Source organism: Arachis hypogaea, chromosome 15, assembly GCF_003086295.3.
Source record: "Arachis hypogaea cultivar Tifrunner chromosome 15, arahy.Tifrunner.gnm2.J5K5, whole genome shotgun sequence".
NCBI lineage: Eukaryota > Viridiplantae > Streptophyta > Magnoliopsida > Fabales > Fabaceae > Arachis > Arachis hypogaea.
The window spans coordinates 79,611,866-79,630,583 of NC_092050.1; the positions used below are offsets into that span (position 1 = coordinate 79,611,866).

Below are 18,718 nucleotides of genomic sequence, written 5' to 3' on the forward strand. Positions count from 1 at the left end.
CGTTTTTACAAGTGGCCGTTTGTAAAAAAACGTGGCAATAGGCTGAAAAAAGCGTGGCGGTAGCTCAAAAAGCGTGGCGAAAAGCTATCGCCACGCTTTTTCAGCTTTTCGCCACGCTTTAAAAGCGTGGCAATAGACGTGTTTTCTTGTAGTGTTTATTTTCTAATGGAATATATTTTAGGATTGTGTTGTTTATTATATTTCAGGATTGCATTGCTCGAACAAACAGGAATTGGAAAGAATGCCAGCCACATTTGTTTCTTCAATTTCAATCACTTCTCGATTATTTGATTCTTTTTCATGAGGTTTTTTTTTCTACAAGGAAGATCATTGTTATTTTGTTGAATGTTACTTAATTTTGTTTTCTTTACCAAAGTCTCAATGCAATTATCTTATTAACTCAGCCGATTTTGGAGGTTATGTTAGTTACTTCTACACCTAATGTTTACAAATTTAGAGCATAAACACTTGTTTAATTTAAAGCTTCAACTTACAACTACTCTAGTGAAGGTTTTGAATTGAATGATTGGTTTTATTTATATTACCCTTGAGATGATTTCTCTTATGAAAATACATGAAGCATGTCCATAGATGTCAGAACAACATGCATTTAACTGTTTCTCAATCAATCTCATGATGTGTGTCAGGGACACTAAAAGATGCCAAAGGAGTCGCCATCTCTAAGGTTCCTTTACCTTATCATCTTGCCTTGCTCTTTACCAACATTTTCCTGAGGATCTTGGGATATTAGCATGTGCGCTTTTTTGCTTCTACGGGTCCCATCCCCATCCCAATGTGTTCACAGGGCAATTTTTTTAAAGTTGCTACTTGTTTTCATAAGCTATATTATACACTGTTATAAGATAATTTCTTAGTTAAATCTTATTATATAATAATTATATGTTGTCCCTTTTTCTTTAGTTATTGGACATATGTGTGGTAACTCATGGTTTGGACTAATACCATTTTGACTGTGTTTACGAGACGTGTTGTTTATATATTTAAAATTGGATGTAAGTCAAAGAATGAATGATGGTTTGAATATTACAATATGGAGTATATTAACTTATTCCATATGGTTTGAATGTTACTTAATTTTATTTTCTTTAGAAGCTCTATATTATTATTCTTCTCTCAACATGGGACAAAGGATTTGGGATTTTATTTTGTTAATTATTTGGTCCAACAAGTGGTAAAAGTTGAGTTGTGTTATGATTAAGAGGAAACCATTTTGGCATTACTGATTTAGATTTAGTGCTTAGGATTATGCTTTTATTCTGGTTGCTCTGCTGTTCTTAGGTTATTTGATATAATTGTAACTATTTTTTGAAGGAATTGTTGAGGGACTCCAAACAAAATTCTTTCGGCAGAAGAAATCATGTGAAGATAAAAATAATCATTTTATTTCTTCTTATTACTTTTTTGTTTGTTTCCTTCTTACATGGTTTTAATTTCATTAATTATTAGTGCTGATGATGTTATTAATTAATAGTATTTATTTATTAGAACAGATCTCATATGAGAAGACAGCCACTGATAATAATAACAGATGCAGAGTTTTATACTTCACCAGTTTCTTGCTATTGCTTTTGAACAAAGTTTGTTGAGGTAAGATAAGAATTATGATATCAGTTTTAATATTAGTTTTAATTATTTGTTTGGCTTTGAATGCAAGTGGGTTTTTTGGTTCCATTCTTCAGGCTGGGTTGCCAGTAGACCACACTAGTGTATGCCTTATGTAAATAAAATTTCAAATTAATTCTATTAACAAATCTGTTGTGACCTTATGCACTTTTATTCACAACAAATACGTTGGTATTAGAGGATTAGCATTTGAGATTTGAGAATAAGAATTTGTAAGAGAGAATTTGTGACATTTTTGTCAATTTTGTAACTTCATTCATAAAAAACTTGTAACTTAATAATAATTTTTTGTAACAGGTTAAGAAATGAGTGAGAATCAATGGAGACTAGATGTAACTCATAACTAGATGTTCATTATCTCTTACATATGAGCTATGTTCCTCTAGTTAGATGTGGTTAAAGCGTTAAGTTGTGTTTCTACTAATTTTATCTATCATTTTAAATTACCTCAACTTTATTTATAACAATCAGAATCAACTTTATTTATATCTCCCAACTCTATCTATATAGCTAAAGTGAGTTCACCCTCATATATATTTTCCCCTTAATTCATTATTCTTGTTCTATATCTATGCTTATTTATCTATCACAGTTATGTTGTACTTAATAACTGATGCTTTTATTCTTGAGTTTGAGGACTAGTTGTTACTCTAGCTTGGAAAATTCAATATTGAACTAGGTACTGATTTTATTTCTGGTTTTATTATGCATTTGCTTAGGTTTCTTCTGTTTCTGGGATTAAAGTGGGTACTAATTTTTCTCTCACTAGTTTCTTGCTATTGCTTTTCAACAAGCACTTGTTGAGGTAAGATAATAATTATATCTTATTTTGTTTTAAATATGTTAGAAGCCTATTATAGATTTGTAGTTTATTATGTTAGAAGTCCTATATATATATTTTAGTAGTACACGTCTAGTAATTATTTTTTTCTACTTGAAGTTTAACTAGAAACAATGGATAAATCTTGGATTGCTAAGCCACGAAACTCAGATGAATACATAGTCGGTCTAGAAAACTTCTTGGATTTTGCATTTCAACATGGAGCAATTGAGAATAGTAAGATAATATGTCCATGTCCAAGTTGTGGGTTTCGCAAATGGCATGCTCGAAAGGATGTTAGAGATCATTTACTTTACAAACCATTCCCTAAGAATTATGTTGTATGGAACTTTCATGGCGAGAAAGAAGTAACCAAATTCTCAACAAGTGCACATGTCATGTGCGAGACATTGGCAACTCAACATCCCCTAGATAACATAGTAAATGATGCTTTCGGGATACATATGGATCAGGAGAGCGGTGAGGATTCAGGCACGGAAGATTTTGTAAACGATGAGCCAAGAGAAAATCGTAGAGACTTTGATGAGTTTCTCAAGGAAGGCAATCAAAAGCTATAGGAAGGAAGCGACTTCACAAAGCTAGAATTCATAGTCAAATTGTATCATATTAAAGTCTTGTGTGGACTAAGTGACAAGGCCATTACCATGATACTTGAGTTGGTGAGGGATGCTTTTAGTTGTGTGAATTTGCCTACGACTTTTGATCAAGCAAAGAAACTAATTCGAAAACTAAGTCTTGACTATGTTAAGATAGATGCTTACCCTAATGATTGTATGTTGTTCGAGGATGAAGACCCAAACAACATCCAACAAACATGCAGTCATTGTGGTGCTTCTAGGTGGAATTCTAAGAAGAAGAAGAAGAAAAAGCAAGCTGCCAAGGTTTTGAGATACTTTCCGTTGAAACCAAGGTTGCAAAGATCGTTCATGTGTCGTAAAACTGCAGAGCATATGTTATGGCATGCAACAGCGAAGGGAAAAAATGACAAAATGGTGCATCCAAGGGATGGTGAGGCGTGAAAGACTTTTGATTTGACACACAGAGAGTTTGGATTCCATCCTAGAAATGTTTGCTTAGGACTTGCTCAACATCAACCTCCTTTGTTTTTGCATCTTCCTCTTCTTCCATGTGTGAGGGTGGAAAGTTCTCTAATTCACTGGAGTATAAACTCCTTTGATTGATTTCCTCACTTTCTTCCATAGGATCTTGCATTATATCTCTTAGGAAAGAATTTGCTTGCTCCTCTTCCTGTGACTTGATAATCGACTGCACATGTTTCTCTACATTTTTGACACTTGTCTTTATATTATGTATGCATTCTTTCATGAGAAGCTCAAGATCTGATGGTATTTGAAATGAATAAGGAGATGGCGGCTCTTGATATGGATAAGAAGGAGGTGATGGTTCTTGATAAGAGCAAAAAGATGATGGTTCTTGATAAGAGCAAAAAGGTGATGGTTCTTGGTATGGATAGGGAGATAGTGGCTCTTGATATGGGTAGAAAGATGATGGTTCTTGATATGGATAGAGAGGTGGTGGTTCTTGGTATGAATATGGAGATGGTGGTTCTTGATATGAATAGAGAGGTGGTGGCTCTTGATAGTTGGAACATGGAGCACTGAAGTGTCTTTGGTTTTGACCTTGCTAACCAAACTTTGGGTAGTTCCCCCATTCATAATGATATGAATCACTACTCGGGTGTGAGTAGTAACCCATATGATCTCTCTCCATTATTTTTCCTTAGCACAAAACACCAAACAGAATTAAACACACCATGTGGTAAACAGGAAAGCAAAGAAGAAAGAACAGAAAGAAAATTTAAACTCAATAGATAAAATAACTAGTAAGAATAAAACAACTACGGGGACACCAAACTTAATTTCAGAAATTGAGAAAGAAAAAAATAATGGTTTAATTGAAAGTTTTTTTTTTTATTTTTTTGGAAATTAAAGACAGAAATAAAATAAAACTAATAAAATATAGGAATTTTTTTATTTTTATAATGAACAGAAACAAAACGAAAATAAAAGAAAATAAAAATAAAAAGGAAAAATAAAAAAAATAAAACGACCTAAAGTTTTGAAAAGAAAAAAAATAAAAGGAAGTGAAATCAACAGTGGGACAGGGAAACCAAAACGAAAAGCAAGGAAAAAAAACAAAGAAAAAAATGAAAATAGAAATTAATAATATTAAAATAAAACTAATTAAAAGAAAAATTATCTAATCTAAGCAATCAAACAACTGATAGTTGTTAATCACAGTCAATCCACGGCAACGGCGCCAAAAACTTGGTGCGGTATTTGTAACCCACTAACTTACCGGCAAGTGCACCGGGTCGTACCAAGTAATACCTTACGTGAGTAAGGGTCGATCCCACGAGGATTAATGGATTAAGCAACAATAGTATTTGATAGGCTTAGTTAGACAAACAGAAAAGAGTAATTGAGAGTTCAAAAGAATTAAACAATAAAGAAGAGTTTGAAGACAGGCAGTTGAATAAGTTGGGAGTAAAATATTGAGAAGACAGTTAAGGTTTCAGAATTATCTATTTTTCCGGATTAACTTTTCTTACTAACTATTTTAATTATGTAGGATTTAATTTATGACAAACTATATGTGACTAGACCCTAATTCCTTAGACCTTCCTAGTCTCCTCTAAAATTCATTAGCTACTAATTCCTTAGTCAATTAATTCCAATTAGAAGGTGATGATCAAATTCCAGTTTATATGCCACAAAAACTCTAATTACCCAAAAATAAAAGGATTATATGTCACGTATCCCGTTAAATCCAGATAATTAAAATTTAGGAGAATATGTTTTCAAGCTGTTGTTCAAGTAAAGAGCTTTTCCAACTTTTACAAGAACGCATCTAGAAAAAGTGTCATACTTCTGTTCCATCCAAATTCATAAGATGAAGAGCGAGAACAATTCTTAAATTATAAATCCATGCATAAATTAAAATAGAAAAAGCAATAAAATTAATCCATAGAAATAGACAGAGCTCCTAACCTTAACAATGGAGGATTAGTTGCTCATGGTTCAGAGTAGAAAATAAGGATTCTAATAAAATGTATTTTGGTAGTCTGGGATTGAATAATGTTGAGGTGGTATCCCTCTATTTATATCTAATCCTAATTAATTTAAAATCTATCTTTAAAACTAAAATAATATATTTTCCTATTTTTAAAATCTGAATTTAAATTAGAATTAATTATAGCAATCAGCAAATCTTCAATTGATGGATGGGGACCACTTGGCTTCACTAGGATCCACACCTAACTTGGGCTTGGCAGCATGAATTAGAGTTTAGTTGAGTGAAGCTGCGCCTAACTTGGGCTTTAGTGCACCTAACTTGGGCTTTAGTGCGCCTAACTTGAAGTGGGCGGGACCAATCTCGCGTATTGTTGTTGTGTCTTGCGCCTAACTTGAGAAATCTCAAGTTAGGTGCAGTCTTGGCAGCGAGTTTGGAGATGAAGTATGGACTATTATATATCGTTGGAAAGATCTAAAAGTTAGCTTTCCAACGCCACTGAAATCACGTCCATTGGATTTCTTTAGCTCGAGTTATTCAGGTTTGAGTGCGAGAGGTCAGGGTTGACAACATCATTCGCCTTCATCTCTTCTTCTGCAGAAACTCCATCAAATCTAGCTGAATGCTACCTAAAATAAATAGAATTGCACAAGACTCAAAGTAGTATCCATAGTGACTAAAAGATAATTAATTATTGATTAAACTCAACAATTTAAATGTAAATTCACTAGAAAAAGATAGGAAAGATGCTCACGCATCAAGATGCTCGGATGGAATAATCCGACACTGTGTGTCTGAAGAAGAGGCACAGAGAATTCTATGGTATTGCCATAGCTCTTACTATGGAGGACATTTTATAGGTGAGCGGACAGCGACTAAGGTACTCCAAAGTGGCTTTTACTAGCCTACTCTCTTTAAGGATTCTAGAGAGTTCTTCCGTAACTGTGATAGTTGCCAGAGGACTGGCAATCTTCCACATGGTCACAGCATGCCTCAGCAAGGAATCCTAGAGATTGAGTTGTTTGATGTATGGGGCATAGATTTTATGGGAGCCTTCCCGCCTTCATACTCAAACATCTACATCCTTGTGGCAGTAGATTATGTGTCTAAATGGGTAGAAGTAATAGCAACACCCACTAATGACACTAAAGTAGTAATTAAGTTCCTCCAAAAGAATATTTTCAGCAGGTTTAGTGTCCCCAGGACACTAATCAGTGATGGAAGAACTTATTTCTGCAACAGACAGCTGGATTTTGTTTTAAGCCGATACGGAGTTCGCCATAAAGTAGCAACACCATATCATCCCCAAACTAATGGGTAAGCTGAAGTCTCAAATAGAGAACTAAAGTGAATCCTAGAGAAGACAGTAAGTGTCTCTAGAAAGGATTGGGCTAGAAAGCTTGATGATGCTTTGTGGGCATACAAAATAGCTTTCAAAACCTCCATTGGAACTTCACCATATCAGTTAGTATATGAGAAGTCCTGTCATTTGCCAGTGGAACTAGAACACAAAGCCTATTGGGCTACTGGGTTCCTCAACGTTAATGCTAAAGCAGTTAGGGAGAAATGACTGCTCCAACTAAATAAGTTGGATGAATTTCGCTTAGAAGCATTTGAAAATGCAAAAATCTATAAGGAAAAAGCAAAGAGGTGGCATGACAGAAAGCTAGCTTCCAGAGTCTTTGAACCAGGATAGAAAGTCATGCTCTTCAATTCAAGACTCAAACTATTCTCTGGGAAACTTAAATCCCGTTGGATAGGACCGTTTGTTATTACCAAGGTATCACCTTACGGACACATAGAACTTCAAGGTAAAGAAACCAGGTTCACTGTCAATGGACAAAGGGTTAAGTATTACCTTGAAGGAGATATAGAGCCAGGAGGCTCAACACTGCTACTAAGTTAAGTACAGTGAAGTCCAGCTAAAGACATTAAAAAATGGACACCTCTCTCTGGGGACTCTAGTAAAGTTGAGTCACAATTTGAAAAGGTTCACCCAGTTAAAGTGCATGTGGCATGAATGTATTCGGTGGTAATCTTGGAAAAAAGAGTGTTTAGGGTCACAGCCAAGACTCTGAAAGCTGTGTTCAAGAATCAAAAAGAGCTAAACTAGGAGAATTAATAATATTATTTGAATTCTAAGTTCCTAAAGATGCCAGCCGTTCTGATTTTCAATGGATAGTGAGATGCCAAGACTATTCAGAAGCAAAAAGTTACTAAGTCCCGCTCATCTAATTGACTGAGCTTCATTGGAAACTCAGGAATTTATTGTATCCAAATCTTCTTTTCATCCTATTTTATTTTTAGTTGCTTGGGGACAAGCAACAGTTTAAGTTTGGTGTTGTGATGAGCGGATATTTTATACACTTTTTGGCATAGTTTTCATATAGTTTTTAACAGGTTTTACTTTGTTTTTGTTAAGTTTTTATAGTTTTTAATGTTAAATTCACAATTTTGGATTCCACTTTGAGTTTTTGTGTTTTTGTACCTTTTTCAGGTATTTTCTGGCTGAATTTGAGGAGATGGAGCAGAAGTCTGATTTAGAGACAGAGAAAGCACTACAGATGCTGTCCAAATCTGACCTCCTTGCACTCGGAAGAGATTTTTTGGAGCTACAGAAATCCAAATGGAGCTTTCTCAATGGCTATGGAAAGCTGACTTCCAGAGCTTTCCAGGAATGTATAATAGTTTATATGTTGTTTCGGATTAGAAGGCCCAAAACTGGCTTCCAACGCCAGCTCCCTGCCCTTTTCTGGTGTCCAGCCCCCAAGGAAGCAAAGCCTAATGTCCAAATGCCCAGAGATGACTCCCTAGCTGGCATTCCACATCCAAGAGACCTCATAGCACGTGGATCTCATCAAACCCAGCCCAAAAACTCACCAAGTGGACCGCAGAAGTGGATTTTAGCACTAAAAAGACTGTTGTACCCATACTAGTCATTAGCTTAGTATTTAAAGGATTTTATTCATGTCATTCGAACAACTTTCATCACTTTTTTCTAATCATACACGTTTATCATTGTTTTACACCTCAGTATGAGTTTCTAAACCTCCTAGGTTGAGGGGAGGAGCCCTGCTGAGTCCTATGAATTAATAAAAGTACTATTGTTTCTTCTTTGATCCGTGTTTGATCTATCTCTAAGATGTATATCCTATCTTCCTCGTGGTGAATAGAATGATATAACCAGTTAGCTTTGTTCATCACATTAAGACGAATGTGCCTGATAAACACCCGCATCTACTTGGGTTCGTGTGAATACTCAAAAGGAAAAGCACGAGCCAACAACTATGTTTATACATCTCTCAGACGGTTAATCCACGACTTCGTTTGGGACTTCTCAAGACACCAGTTCAGCCGATTTCTGGGGAGATTAGGGTCTCCGTAGTATAGGCTAGGATCCAAAGAAGCGGCGTTCTCTGATCCGGAAGATTCGACTTTGTCTGTGGCGTTTTGAGTTGGATCGCTAAGAGAATGGACTGCTATGTGCTTCACCCTCCATTGGATTGAATGACCACGGGCCCTGGCATTCATTCTGTAGCAGAGGAAATCGATGACCACGGGCAATGGCTTTGATCACTTACAGCCTGCCATAGAAGAAGATCATTCACAAGCAAAGAAGACAGTAGTACCAGAGTTAATTCATAAAGACAAAGCAACTCCGACTCTCAACTCTATTCCTAGCATATAATTCCTAATAGCTAATCCAATTGGTGTTACCCCTTCCAAGCATTTATGACATATTATCACTCAAGGTTTATATAATATAATCCAATTCCTTCTGATTTCGCCTGACTAAGACCTGCAAGACAACCATAGCTTCCTTCAAGCTACAATCCTCATGGGATCGACCCTGACTCACTCAGGTATTTCTTGGATGACTCAGTGCACTTGCTGGTACTGCTGCTGTAAGAAAAAATGTGGGGTTTGCGTACACGCGCACCAATATACAAGTAATAGGTAACGTATATCGTGGCTGTTGGGAAACGCTACTGGTTAAAGTTTGGAAATCGAAGCTTTGAAGTTGGTACGAGATTAGTGTACTGATGTTAGGCATGTCGTATTAACCCAATCCTATTTTATAGCCTTTTGCCGCCTTGCTTTACCATCACATGTTTAAACTATGTCACCTTTTGCATTAAGCCTGCCTTGTAACTTCTGCTTGCAATCACACTTCTACCTTTATATCTTTATACCATCAGAAAATCCTAGTATTTAAAACTGTATATATATCCATGTATGCTGAGGCCTTCTTGTTTTTCCTTAAATGTGTTAAGAAGTGAAGTGATATAAAACCTCTTTCATCTTGTATTAATTTTCGAGGACAAAAATTTTTATAAGGTGCATTAAATGTAAGACCCAGAATTTTAGAAAAGTCTTATTATGAGCTAATTTCAAATCATGTTTTTATCTACAATTTTAATTTCAGAAAGTATTTTATTGAAAATAATTAAAGCAAGTTTTGATTAATTGAATTTGAAATAAATTAAGATTCTTATCTAATTTTTTTAATTTGAGTTATTTTCTATATTTAAAATTATAAAGTTAGTAGTTGTAAAATAATAAGGATTTTATATGATTTGATTTAAAGAATTGAGATTTGCAGTTTAATACTTTCATTTTTATGAGTAAAGAGAATTAATCATATTACCTCAAATTAAGGTATGTGTTAGGATCACATGGAGGTGAATGGTGGTATGGGGCTTGTGAGTAAGGTTGATAACAATCTTGAGGAGAGGGTTCATATGCATATGGTGGTTGTGGTTGACAACCACAAGGAGGTCCACCACATCTATTAGATTGGTATGCATTAGGAGTTGGATTGTAACCATAAGAGACCGGAGGAGGTTGTTCCTAAGAAGATTGTCTATATGATTGAGGCTCCTCCCACCTATGATTACCAAATCCTTAATGCAAACCCTCATTGAAGCTTTCATTTTCTACAACATAGTTGGAACCAAACTCATTGCCAAAATGATGAGAATTTGATGAGCGGATATTTTATACGCTTTTTGGCATTGTTTTCATATAGTTTTCAGCATGTTTTGTTTAGTTTTCATTAAGTTTTCATGGGTTTTAGTGTTAATTTCACATTTTTGGATTCTACTTTGAGTTTGTGTGTTTTTGTTCAATTTCAGGTATTTTCTGGCTGAAATTGAGGAGCTGGAGCAAAAGTCTAACCTCCTTGCAAAAGTCTGGTGCTACTAAAGACCGAATGGAGTATTCTCAATGGCTATGGAAAGCAGACTTCTAGAGCTTTTCAGTAATGTATAATAGTCTATACTTTGCTTCAGATTAGAAGGCCCAAACCTGGCATCCAACGCCAGCCTCCTGCCCCCTTCCAGGCATCCAGCGGCCAAAGAGCAGAGACCAGCATCCAAACACCCAGAGAGGACCCCCGAGCTAGTGTTCAATGCCCTAGAGGCCTCCGAGCATATGGATCTCATCAAAGCTCAGCCCAAACACTCACCAAGTGGGCCCCAAAAGTGGGTTTTAGCACTAAAAGACTATTTTACCCTTTCTTATGTAATCCTTAGTTATTAGTGTAGTATTTAAAGAACTTTTACATTCTTCATCAGGGAGGATGACGTGGCGAAAATTGGCGAGTTAAGAATTTATTATAAGAGATACGTTGCAAGTACAGTTCTTAACTAGCCGAAAATCCACTTATCAATTTAGAAGGGGTTGTCACAAAATTAAAATTAAAATACTGGGAATATGAATCCCAGGTCGTCTCCCAACGAGTTGCAGAAAGGTGTGCTATTTTATTAATCAGATGTTTTCTAAAATGGTTTGAGTTGATAAACAGAGAATTAAATCAGAGAAATTATGTAATTTAAATAAAAACCTTGACTGGGAGTAGATTAGTTGAAAGCCCTATCCTTGATGGAGTTCTCCCAAGATTAAGATGATAATTGAAGGTTGTTCTGCTTAGTTATCCTTTACTAGGTAGAGGAAAGTCAAGCAAGTTGGAAGGCAATTTCTATTCACAAGTCCTAATCCTCTCCCTTGTGAAGGACTAGTGTCGGTGACTAGAGGGCGATACAACAATAAACCCAATTACAATTTTTCTCTTGAGTAATCCAACTCAAGGTTCTCCTTTCAATCATCTCCCAATCAAGTTATGGAACTACTCGCTCATTATGAATGTAAATTTCACAAAATAAGGAAGAGAAATACTGAAAGACATGATAAATAATAATCAAAAGGATCAATTAAAAATAAAAATAGCTCTTGTATAAATAAATTCTAGAAATAATCCAAGAGTAACTCTGAGTAAATAAAGGACATGAAAGAGTAAGTGACAAGTAAGGAAACAAACTAGAATGACGAAGTCTTGACGAAGGTAATAACTCTTCTCAATATCCCAATCCAAAAAGCAATAAAATCAAAATCCTAAGAACTATAAAAATGTGTAGAGAGAAAACCTAGAGGAGGAATAAATTCAGATCTAAAACTAAAATTATGCGGAATGAATGTTCTCTCTGGTCTCTGCATGTTCCCCGGCTCTAATATGCCTTTCTGGGCCGAAAACTGGGTCAAAACAGGGCCCAAAATCACCCCCAGCAAATTCTGCAGATTCTGCAGATCGCGCATGTCAAGCGATCACGTCATCCAGGCGTTCGCGTCATCCAGCGTTTTGCCTTGCCACGCGTGCGCGTCGTCCACGCCTTTGCGTCACTTGTGAGTTTCCAATCCGCGCGGTTGCGTGAGCCATGCGTCCGCGTCATTGCAATTTCCTCTATGTCGCGCAGTCGCGTGAGCCATGCGTCCGCGTCACTTCTCGCTGGTCATCTCCTCAATTTCTTGTGTTCCTTCCATTTTTGCAAGCTTCTTTTCTAATCCCCAAGTCATTCATGGCCTATAAAGTCTGAAACACTTAACACACAGATCATGGCATCGAATGGAATAAAGGAGAATCAAAAATACAAAATTAAAAGTCTCTAGGAAGCAAGTTTTCAACCATGATGTATTTTTAGGAAGGAATTATAAATGCATGCTAATCATATGAATAAGTGGGTAAAGATTTGATAAAACCGCACAATTAAGCACAATATAAACCATAAAATAGAGGTTTATCAGAGGACGCACACCATATTTTTGTTTAGCATTGTATTTTCTATCAGTATGAGTTTCTAAACCTCCTAGGTTGAGGGGAGGAGCCTTGCTGAGTTCTATGAATTAATAAAAGTATTACTGTTATTCTTCAATCCGTGTTTGATTTAATTCTAAGATGTATATTCGTTCATCAACATGGTGAATGGGATGGCTTGTGACAACCAGCTCCGTTCATCATACTAAGACCGCGTGTTTGACAACCACCCGTGTCTACTTGGGTTCGTGTGAATACGTGACTGGAAAGCATGAACCGTGGTGTGGAATTTAAAGTCCACAAACTAACCGGCAAGTGCACTGTGTCGTACCAAGTAGTACCTCAGGTGAATGACGGTCGATCCCACGAGGATAGATGGACTAAGCAACAATGGTTAAGTGATTTACTTAGTTAGACAATCATAAAATGATGTTTAGAGAGTTCAAAAGCATTAACAGTAAATTCAGAATAGCAGAAAGCAAGCAGTAAACAAGTTGTGAATAATATATGGAGAAATAGTTTAGACTTCAGAGATATCTATTTTTCGGATTGACTTTTTTTACTAACTATTTTAATCATGCATGATTTAATTCATGGCAAATTATAAGTGACTAAACCTTAATTTCTTAGACCTTTTTAGTCTTCTCTAACCTTCATCAACCACCAATTCCTTGGTCAATTAATCCCGATTAGAGGGTGAAGTTCAATTCTAGTTATATGCCACAAAAACCCTAATTACCCAAATATAAAAGGATTATATGTCACATATCCCATTAAGTCCAGATAATTATAAGTTTAGGAGAATATGTTTTCAAGCTGTTGTTCAAGTAAAGAGCTTTTTTAAGTTATACAAGAACTCAATTAGAGCAAAGGTTATACTTCCGTTCCACCCAGATTCATAAAATAAAGAACAAAAAAAATTCTTGAAATATAAATTAGTACATGAATTAAAATAGAAAAGTAATATTATCAATCCATACAATAGACAGAGCTCCTAACCTTAACAGTAGAGGTTTAGTTGCTCATGGTTCAGAGAGAGAAACTAGGATTCGTAAAACTGTAAATTGCGGAATGAGGTCAAAGAGAAGAGATGAGAGAAGAGCCCGAAGGGCTGATTCTTTTCCCTTTTATATCTAATCCTAGTTAATATAAATTATATTTCCTAAAACTAAATAATATATTTTCCTATTTTAAAATAAAATAAAATTTAATCAAAATAAATTCCATTCTGCGTGCAGCCTTGTATGAGTGAATGGGGACCACTTTTGTATTAAAGGTTGTGGTGCCAAACTTGGAAGAAACCAAGTTTGGCGTAGAGTGGGCAGAGCTCATACTTTCCTTGGATTCTTTCAGTTGGCACCGAACTTGAGTAAGCTCAAGTTCGGCGTGGTGATGGCAGCATGTGGCTTTCTTTGGAGACTTTATATTGAGTAGTGGACCACATTGCTTTCCTTGGAGTGCTTTTGAGTTGGCGCCAAACTTTAGCTTCCTCATGTTTGGCGTGAAGTGGTCCGTATGAAATGGAAGAAAAGGATTTACTATTATATATTGTTGGAAAGCTCTGAAAGTTAGCTTTCTAATGCTGCTAATTGCATATCAATTGGACCTCTGTAGCTCAAGTTATTACTATTTGAGTACAAGAAGGTCGGGGTTGACAGCATCATTCGCTTTCTTCATTTTTGCTACAAAATGCCATCAAATCCATCCGAATGCTACCTAAAATAAACAGAATTATACACAACTCAAAGTAGCATCTATAGTGGCTTAAAGATATTTAAATCTTGATTAAACTCAACAATTTGAACACAAATTCACTAGGAAAAGATAGAGAAGATGCTCACGCATCACAACACCAAAGTTGAAGTGTTGCTTGTCCTCAAGCAACCAAAACTAATATAGGCCTAGGATGTGAATTTGCATGAGAGTGAGAGATGCTTTAAGCTTATGTCTCTTCTTGAAGTGGGGTTTACAACTGCAATCCTGAATAAGTTTGGCATCTCACTATCCTTTGAATAAGAAGAATGTTACTGTCATTCGGAATTAGAATCCGGATAATATTATGAATTCTCTAGTCTTTTATACTTTAGTTTAATCCTTGAACACAACAAATCTCCTTTTGGTGCTTTACACCTTGAGCCTAGCCGTGACCTTAAATGGTTTGTCTCAAGGGTTACTTGACACAAAAAACACCACAAGCACTTAACTGGGGAACTCTCTTTCAGTTCTGATTTTTCTTTCAATTACTCCCAGACAGTGGTGCTCAAAGCCTTTGGCATACTCTGTTAAATGCATCTGATCTCGACTCTTAGTGCTCTGTCTCAAGGATTACTTGACACATTCACACCACAAGCATATGACTAGGGAAACAACTCTTTGAGCTTTTCATCATGTCTGACCTCCCTAGTCATTGATGCTCAGAGCCTTGGACCTTTCTTTTATTTTATCTTTATTTTTTTTGCTGTTTCTTTTGCTTCAAGGATTAAGCTTTCACTTACTTTAGAGAATTCATAATAGTTCTCTAAATTCCTGTTCCTTATTCATCAACATCTTTTGATTCAAATTCAAATATGCACGGTTTATGTCATGCATTCAGAATCACAAAGAACACCATCACATTTAAGTAAATAAGACTATTCTTTGTTATAAACTCTATTTCTCATGCACTACATCTTTTTCTTTTTCTTTTGAATTCAAGCTCAGTGAGCAATACATGAGACACTTTTCAGAATTAAAAATAAATAACAGAATATAAATAAAAAATTAAACTAGAACCTAGAAATTGAAATAACAAAGGATTATGCAATAATTAAGACAAAACAGTAGAAAACAGGAACATAACATAGTAAGAATGAGAGAAAATATAGAATGAAAGGAACTCATCCAGCTCAATTATCCTAGTGGCCGTTTCATTCTTCAGGCGTTGCTCTTTCGTGAAGATGATTCGTCTCCCTTTGGTGCTATTAAAATAAACAAAAAATCCACAAGCGAAGCGACAACACCAAACATAAAAGTTTGCTTGTCCTCAAGCAAAGAAAAACTGAAAACGGAGAGACATAAAAAAAACGTATGGAGGAATAAAAACAAAAATATCTTTTTGTTTATTTATTTATTTATATATAGTTATTTATTTATTTATTTATTATATATATATATATATATATATATATATATATATATATATATATATATATATATATATTAGGGAAGGGGGCTTATAGGTGGGGAGGGGGGGCGTAGTTGAAGCAAGGAACGGGGGTGGGGTCACGAAGAAAAAGGATATATATATATATATATTTGGAGAATGAGATAGGGGTTACAGGTGGGGGTCAAGATTATATATATATATATATATATATATATATATATATATATATATATATATATATATATATATTAAGGGATCATATATATGGAAGGGTGTTCCATGGTCAAAGGGTGTGGGGATTAGGGAATGGAAGATATAGGATAATTGGATGCGCATGCTGGCACCAAACTTGGGAAAGTTGGAGTTTAGCGCTGCATGCTCAACAAAGAAAGTTTCACCTGGCGCGAAACTTGGTACATCCCAAGTTTAGTGCCAGCCCACTATTTTTTTTCTCTTTTTTTTTCTTCAAAATTTCCATGCCAAACGCCAAGGAAGCTACGATTGGCATCCCCTTGGTAGAGTGAATAGCTCCTTCTGTACGCAGCTCCCATGCCAAACTTGAAAAAGTTCAAGTTTGGCGTTAAATCTTCCCCAAGTTTGCCTTGATGCATTGTTCTCCACGCCAAACTTGGGATTTTCCAAGTTTGGCGTGGACCTTTCAAAACCAATTTCCCTTATTCACGTAGCACTCGGCGCCGAACTTGGGAATCCAAAGTTTGGCGCCAACCAGACCGAGTCAAACCTCTCTAGGGTGGGCAAAAATTTTTCTAAGTGTCCGGGTTCCTGTTTTATATTTTCTACATGATCAAAATACACGTAAAACAAAGGAAAAACAGTAAAAAATCAACAAAACTCAAATAAATAATAAAACCAACGCAACGGAAAATAAACTAAGGATACAAAATTATCGGGTTTCCTCTCGACAAGCGCTTCTTTACCGTCACTAGCTTGACGGTCAGCTCCTCTAAGGAGGAGGATCATAGGGGCTCAGCTCTTCACCCCTCACTGTGAACTTCTTCCCTGTGCTCCCATTGATCAACTCTATATGCTCAACAGACAGGATCCTATTCACTGTATGAGGCAGGATTGGGCATGCAGTGAATACCACCTTCATTCCTGGGGAGAAGTCTTCAGTGGGAATCTTTTTGTTTCTCCATCTCCTGGGTACTTTCTTCTTTTTGATAACCTCCTCCTTGGCGGATGATGTATCTCCGACACCAAAATTAGGTTTGATGTCAGGAGGAATTTTATTAATTGTCACCAAAGGAGGTTTGAGTTACAGATTCTATTGTGCATCATCAGGGGTTTCTTGAAGGTTTGGAATAATAAGCTCAGTCTGCATGCACCTCTCTTCTTTACCTGCTAAATGCATATCTTTGAAGACATGAAAGACCAGTTGCTCATTTTGCACTCTAAGAACTAATTCACCAACTTCTACATCAATTAGAGCTCTCCCAGTGGCTAGGAAAGGTCTTCCTAGGATTATAGAGGCATTCTCATCTTCCCCTATGTCAAGAATTACAAAATCTGCTAGGAGAAAGAACTTACCCACTTTGACCAAGATATTCTCCACAAATCCATATGCAAGCTTTATAGATTTGTCTGCCATCTGTAATGCTATCCTTGTGGATTGTGCCTCTTAGATTTGTAACTTTTTCATCACAGACAAGGGAATTAAATTGATGCTTGCTCCCAGATCACATAACGCTTTCTCAACGGTTGTGCTCCAAATGGTAGATGGAATTTGAAAGCTCCCTAGATCTGGCATCTTCCTTGGCAAGTTATTCTGAATTATGGCACTACATTCCTTAGTCAAGACCACTGTCTCATTTACAGGCTCCCAAGGGTGTATTGGTAAAGATTTTCTCCAATAAAACCATGTTGCAAGTATAGCTCTACCAACAACAATCCTCGGGGGTCAAATTTAGAGAGGGATTTGGTTGTCACAAGTTCAGCCCCAATAGAAATAACCGAAGTATTCAAACCTCGGGTCCTCTCACAAGAAATGGGAAAACATGTGCTTTAACATTGGTTAGAAATCCGGGGTTGTGAGTTATGAGCATGAAAATAAATGGGAATCTTAACAAGCAAGTAATCTTAAATTGCAACAAACTAATTCAACTATTTAAGCAAAACATGAGCAATTCCAATGAACAAGCAACATTCCACTTAATTCTATTATAAACCAAGCAAGTAACTGTAACTAAAGCAAATAATTTGGGAAAATTGGTTTTCAAATATGAATAATAAAAGCAACTCTTGGCTAGGCATGGGAATTGGGGTCACGATCCTTGTCTAACAACCGTATCTAGACAATTATGAGGAACCAAGCTCATTAAGTCTACCCTCAAAGTCTTAAGTACGTGATATCTACTCCTAGACTTGATGTACGTCAAATGGCTTTGATCACATCAACCCATAAGTCCCAACCTACCTACTAATTGGATTAGTAGTGGGTTGGCGTCAATGAGTATCAAATTGACCACCAAGGGCTCCCAAATCATCAAATCTATTAGACCCAATGACTCAAGTTTACCCAATTCCCTTGACCTAGGCCAAGAGTAAAGAAGACTACTCCATAATCAAAGTAAACAATTCATCGAACACTTGGTAAGCATTAACAAAAGACATGTTCAAAATAGCAATTAAATTGAAATCTACAAGTACCCACTAACAATTATCAACATACAATCATCCAAACAACAAGATTAAACATAGAAATCATCAATGTAACATCAACAAGTCAAGATTCACAACATTTATGAAATGGGTATAAAATGATAACTGACAAGAATTCATAAAACTATCACTAGATATAAGCAAAATTGTAACAAGGAATTCAAATTGAACAATTAAAACTAGTAATTAACAAGATCCAATTCATAAATCAACAAGGGAAGATCAAATTAAAATTAGATATAGAGAGGAACAAGGGTTTCTCTCTCTAGAATAACCAAAGAACCAA

General features: G+C 36.0%; 1 long non-coding RNA gene across 1 annotated transcript; it reads left to right on the plus strand.

Annotated features, from left to right (window-relative positions):
• The first annotated feature begins 1,446 nt into the window (after positions 1–1,446).
• LOC140178944 (uncharacterized) lies at positions 1,447–8,635 on the plus strand. The gene is made up of 3 exons (XR_011872055.1): positions 1,447–1,608; positions 2,364–2,449; positions 8,016–8,635. It is a non-coding gene; the product is annotated as an uncharacterized lncRNA (long non-coding RNA).
• Positions 8,636–18,718: the final 10,083 nt, after the last annotated feature.